This window comes from Lipotes vexillifer, unplaced genomic scaffold (genome assembly GCF_000442215.2).
Source record: "Lipotes vexillifer unplaced genomic scaffold, Lipotes_vexillifer_v1.1 scaffold343, whole genome shotgun sequence".
NCBI classification, from domain to species: domain Eukaryota; kingdom Metazoa; phylum Chordata; class Mammalia; order Artiodactyla; family Lipotidae; genus Lipotes; species Lipotes vexillifer.
The window spans coordinates 2,310,757-2,317,281 of record NW_006777506.1 but is presented as its reverse complement, the minus strand read 5'-3'; the positions used below and the strand labels follow the sequence as shown (position 1 = coordinate 2,317,281).

Here is a 6,525-nt window from a genome sequence, read left to right as displayed (position 1 = left end):
CCCAAAAAAAAAAAAAAAAAAAAAAAAGAAAAGAATGTTTCACTTAAGAAAATCAAGAATTAATGTCTATTAGAAAGCAGACATTATTAAAATAGCCAACTAACTCTGTTTGATACCAACAACAATCTTTTATATTTGCTTGACTCCTTGCAGTTTGGGGCTTGCTTTTGGGTGTAGTTTTTTTTATTTGATCCTCTCAAAATTGCTGTCAAATGAGCAAAAAAGTATTTGCTCATTTTTCAGATGGAAGTTCTGAAAGGATGCTATTACTTGTATAAGATCTATTAGCTGGTAATCTGCCGTTGAGTAAGCACCTTGCCTTCTTGGTCCAGAATTCTTAGCACTCCTTTATGCTGATCCATTTCAAAAATATGCTGTTATTTAAGCCATCAAGAAGAACTTAATCAACTACAAAACAACCTACAAAATTTATTTCTTCATTCTTTAATTCATTCATCAATCTGATTAAGTGGTCTCTATGTTTCAAGTATCCCCAGGGTGGATCTGGGGAATATAGTTAATTTAAGTGAGGCAGAAATGTAATAATTATGACAACAAGAAACACAGGAATAGATGATATTCACTGAGCTCTTATTATCTGGTAGGAACTGTTAGTATTTTACAGAAATTGTCTTATTTAATCTTCACAAAATCACTATGAGGTTTCCATTTTACAGATGAGGAAACCAATGCACTTAAAACCAAGACCTTGAAAACTTTTTCAGGGTCATGCAACCAATAAATAGCAGAGTAGAGTCAAGGGTCAAACCCCAGGCTCCTGGTAGTACACCTTACCAAAGTCAAATGCTACAGGCTGGCAGTACATGAGGTCTAGAAGATGTGGTCAATTTCAATCAGAGGGATTGGAGTGGTGGAGAAAGTTTCACAGACAAAGAAGAAACCTGAGCTTGATGTTAAAGATGCACAGTTATTCCACAGGGAGAGATGAGGGCAGGGAAGGAGGCTGTTCTGGAGATAGGAGCAGCATAAGCCAATGAAGAGTTTTTGCAGTAAAATAGGCTGTCTGTAACGTGACTGAAATGCAAGGGTGTTTCTTTGAAGAGGGAGATATTGTCATTTTCCTTGTGGTCCTGAACATTATTGCCTAAGAAAGCTGGGTGCTTCCCTATACCCAGCAGTTCTCAAAGTGTGCATAGTTTTTAGGGGGTCCACAAGGTCAAAACGATTTTCATAATAGCAGGAAGATCTTATCTTCCTTTTTTTCATTCTCATTCTCTCATGAGTGTACAAAGGAGTTTTTCAGAGACTACATGATGTGTGATATAGCAACATTTGAATTTAAAAGCAGATATGAGAATACACCTGCATTGTGTTCCCAGCACTTGGATCCTGACTCTTGGGTGTCACTCACCAATGTGATAAATAAATATATATATACAGAATCATTATTTTAGAACTAAAAAGATGAAAAAGGCTATAGAATTCTTTCATAGAGAAAGGGAAGTCTCTAGAGGTTAGGTCTTATTGGAGGTAGAACAGTGAATAGCAGGGCACCTAGCACTAATTTCCAAATTCAGGGCTCTTCTCTAATACTCAGTGGCCATCAAATCAGACGCAAATTGAAGACCTCATTAATGAAAACACAGTCTACCAGTTCAGTGCAATGCAGCAATATAAATGGCTTTGAACCTGTGTATGTTCAGATGAACAGAATGCTCTCAAACATAGTTTTAAAATTGTAAATAAAGTAAAATATATAAGTTCTTAAAAACTTCTATGGAGAGGGAGGAAAGCTAAGATAGGAAACTAAAGTGGGTTATAAAGTGGGTGAATGGAGTATAATATAGTATTAATATTAAGAGTAGTTGTAAGGAAGCCAGATTACAAATTAGGAGAAGGAGGAGGGATTTCTATTAGGCCTTGAATGAAGGCTTGAGTTTATAGGCAATACAATAATAGTGATAATAATAATAATAGTAAACCATTTATTGTTACTGTGTGCCAAACACTGGGCCTGAGGTCAGGCCAAGAATAGGCACAAATAAGAAAGGGTATGTGATTTTGAGATGAAAAAACCAGCCTTCTTATTGCAGCAGGAGTATACTAGGGAGTTGGGAAAAATAAGTCTATGAAGCGCTTTGAGGGGAGTGAAGTCAGAGGGGATTTTAAGCCTGTTGATTTGGTTACTTGCAACACTAACATTAAACCCAATACAAGTCAGGTAGTTCAGAGTAAAAAAATTCTTAGTAACAGATGACACTGTTTCACTTCAACATACAACACACAACCTGTGCTATTGTTCAGAGAGAGATTTCATAAGAGAAGTTGGAAGATTGAACATAAAACCTCTTTAATCCTGAGAAAGCAACTCCCCAGATGTCCTTCTTCATGTGCCAGTAGCCCAACACATACTTATGGATGACTATTTTACGTTAGGAATTTTCTGGAAACAGCCACTTATTAAACTGGGATTCATGCGTTATGTAACACATTGTTTTCATTATTGCTTTGCACCAATTCTTAAAGAGGGTTTTCAGGTAAGATATTTAAGTCAGAAATTTGGGTTGCTATCAGATGAAAGAAAGTGTCATACTATTTGTACATAAAAATTGAATAATGAAATAACTGAATGATTGTATAGATTATAATTTATCCTTTATTGCACATGAATTAATCTGTTTTTATGCATCATTTAATTTTCACAACTCTATGAGATATATATTATTACCATTTTATATATAATTTCTGGTCTATTTCCTCTTTTTTTTTGCTTGCAGGATCTTAGTTCCCCAACCAAGGATTGAACCCGGTAACCAGGCGCGAAAGCCCAGAATCCTAACCACTAGGCCATCAGGGAACTCCCTATTACCATTTTAAAGATAAAGGAACTGAAACACAAAGAAGATAATTTTTCCGCTGTCTCAAATCTAGAAAGTGGTTTCCTGCAGATTTAAAGCCGGGTCTGTCAGACTCCAAAGCTTTGAATTCACTCCACTCCATTCTGTCTCTGAAAGCTTCCCCTATAACTAGGGGGACCTAGGTAAAGAAAATCCTCTTTGGACTCTTTACTTATATGTAAAAATATTGGGTAGAATGAATGAATTTGAAGCTTTTTGCTACTGGTAGCATTCTAGATTCTATAACTCATACAGAACATGAATTGTTAAACTATAAAATTATAAATTTTTATTAACTATAAAAAAGAAAGGGAAATTAGACTTATGAAGAAAATTTATTTCATTTAATCTTCTCATCCCTCATTGGGAGATTGACATATATACACTAATATGTATAAAAGAGATAAGTAATAAGAACCTGCTGTATAAAAAAATAAATAAAATTCAAAACCAAAAACTCTTCTCATCCCTCAAAAATCGTTATTATTTTCACGTCTCAGAAGAGGAGGTATGGAGTGCACACATATAATACCTTGTTCACATCCAGATTGCTGATAACCAGGATGTGAGCTGAGGTGTCACTGACATATAATTCATGCTCTTTCCTTTTCCCCATTATTCAGAAAGAAAAGAGTAATCTTTACTGAGAGAAACCATTTGATATTTAGCTAAATTACATTTCAGATTCATGTATCACTTCAGATGATAGCGCAATGTTATGCAATAAATAGACTAACTTTGTTTTTTTTGTTTTTTTTTTTTTTTTAGACTAACTTTGGATGTTTTAATAGTGATAGTTATTCTGAAATAACTTTCAAAGAATAACTGAGGACTTATAAGGTGCAGCTGTCAGTCCGGGCCTTAAATCTAAAAAAAATCAAACAAATTAAAGTTACCAAGAGTTTTTAGGTTATATTTAGACTTAAGTGCACCAATATTTGTGTATAAATGATATCAATGAATATTTCTCATACTTCTCTCATACGATTACAGGAAATGAATTTTTATTTACCAAATATGCTGTGTTTTGATTAAATTATCTTCATGCATTGGCTTGCAGATATTATTAATTTCCTCCCTCACAAAAGAAAATTCTAAAGTGCTCAAGGATTTTTTTTTTATGTTTTCATAGATTTTAAGTTCTGACAATTATATAAAGACTTTTGCCTCCCTGGTTCCTGTATTAGTCAGGATTCTCCAGAGAAATGGAACCAATAGGTAGGTAGATACATAGGAAGATAGGCTATCTAACTATCTATCTATCTATGGAACTGGATCACACAAGTGTGAAGAATGACAAGTCCAAATTTGCAGTATGGGACAGCAAGCTCCAAACTCTGGAGAGTCAATAATGCAGTTTTAGTTCAAACTCCAACAGGCAGAGACCCAGGAGAGCTGATGCCTCAGATGAAGTCCAAGGGTAGCCTGCTGGAGAATTCCCTCTTGCTTGATGAGGTTGGTCTTTTTGTTCTATTCAGGCCTTTGACTGATTAGATTGGGGCCTACCCACATTATAGACGACAACCTGATTACATAAATTTCACTGACTTAAATATTAATTGCATCAAAAAACATCCTCCAAGTTGATGCAAATTGACCATCACAAGTCCACTCCTTCTCAACTCGGCAGCCATATACCTCTCCTTCAACCACACTTAATATCCAAAGAAAGATAATAACAAGGTCATACTCCTGGCTAACATGATACAGATATCCTGTGTACAACTGGAAATGCACTAATCCTTTCCCCAGAAAAGGATACAAAGTCCTTAAACAATGCTTATTCTTCTCATTGATACTTCATAAGTTAAATATGAATCTGTTTTTGTATTTCTGTGTGTACATGTACACACACACACACACACACACACACACAGACAAACATATTCATAACAAACTAAGGAAGAAATACTCATGGCAAATACAGTCTCATTTCTGTAACTGGTCATCTGGTCATAGTTGGTATTTATAGCTACTTTCTTTCACTATCCATTCTGTATTTTCTTTGCCTTCAACAAGCACCTCAGCTGGTGAGTAACCAAACCTTCATTCCTGAAGGGTCTGGGTCATTAGTAGTCCTTCCTGGATTGGGTTCTTATAGTTTTCCATTGACTTAACTCATGGCATGATAATACTAAGAGACACCACAGAGGATCTCTTGTATTCCAGACATCCTCTTCATTACCTCCACCTTAGAGGAGGAGTCCAATCTCCCCTTAATAGTCAGAATCAACCACCCCAGCCAAGAGAGTAGCCCCCTTCTTTGCCTGTTGGTTCAGAGGCATGAGGAGCCCAAAAGGTCAGGCAGCAGTATTAAATTACAGTTCAGTAGAATCATTGTTCCACTTCTAGTGGAAGCATTCCTTCCTTCACAACTAAGAACTCTAAGTCAGAAGACTATAAGGTCACACAGACAGGAAACGAATATTTTGCTAGTGGGTCACTAGGGCTAATAGCGAGTGGTGCCACTCCCACTTCCACTCCTGGACCCATGAATCCTGGGGATAAACAGCACCAATATTGGATGCTGAGTCAGAGCATTTACAGCCTCCTGGAAAAACGTGTTCCAGCCCTCCAGGATGTTGCCACAGAGCTCGCACTATAACTGAGTCTTCAAAAGGTATTCTACCATTCTATCAAGCTAGTTACTTCATGATGGTGGAGAACATGGTAAGGCTGGTAAATTCCATGACATGGCCCGTTGCCATACTTCATTTGCTGTGAGGTAAGTTCCTTGATCAGAATGCTGTGTGGAATATTGTGACTAAGGCATTTTGTATATCTATAGGTGGTAGTTTTGGCAGAATCCTTGAGTGCAGGGAAGGCAAATCTGCATCCAGAATAAGTGTTTATTCAGGTAAAAACAAAGCATGCCCCTTCCAGGATGGCAGAAGTCCAGTGTAATCAATCTGCCACCAGGTAGCTGACTGATGACCCATAGGAATGCTACTATATTGGGGACTCAGTGTTGTTGGGGACTCTGATGCTGGCCAATTGAGTACTCAGCAGCTGCTGTAGCCAGCTCAGCCCTGGTGAATGCAAGACCACGTTGCTGAGCCCTGCAGCTGTCCTCTTTCAAGTGGTGCCTAAATAGTGTGTACAATCACCTCTAACAAGGCCCAAGTTTTCTCTCCTTTTGTCAACTGATCATAGGGATCTCCCCCATGAGGCTCTGGGTGGAGGATGGAAAAGAGAAGGCAGTGTAACAGGAATGAGGAACATGGACATTTGGGCCACTATCTCATGGAACTTATTTGTATCTTCAGGGCCCGTTCAGCCCAATTTCATAGACTCTACTTCCATCTGATGACGGAGTGCATCTGTGCACACCCAATTTTATGGCTTGGTGGGTCAGATAACATGATGGTCAGCTCAGGTCACATGATAACTTGGTCACCCATGGTTAAGCATTCAATCTCTACTCTGGCCCAGTAAGCAGGCCAAAAGCTAATTTTCAAAGGACGGTAGTTATCCACAGAGGATGGCAAGGCCTAACACCAAAGGTGCCTATGCTGCAATTCACCTACCACAGCATCCCTATCTGCCACACACACTTCAAGCATCAATGGATCTGAATGGTCATATGGCCCAAGGGGCAGAGCAGCTTACGCAGTAACTGAGTCCTGTTGGAGAGCCTTCTCTTGCTCTGGGTCCCATTCAAAACTAG

The 6,525-nt window shown here is 37.9% G+C and overlaps 1 protein-coding gene across 1 annotated transcript in view; it reads right to left on the bottom strand.

The window, feature by feature from the left end:
- The window catches only part of PLA2G4A (phospholipase A2 group IVA), a 161,548-nt gene that overhangs the window by 55,219 nt on the left and 99,804 nt on the right, over positions 1-6,525 (bottom strand). The window lies entirely within an intron of this gene.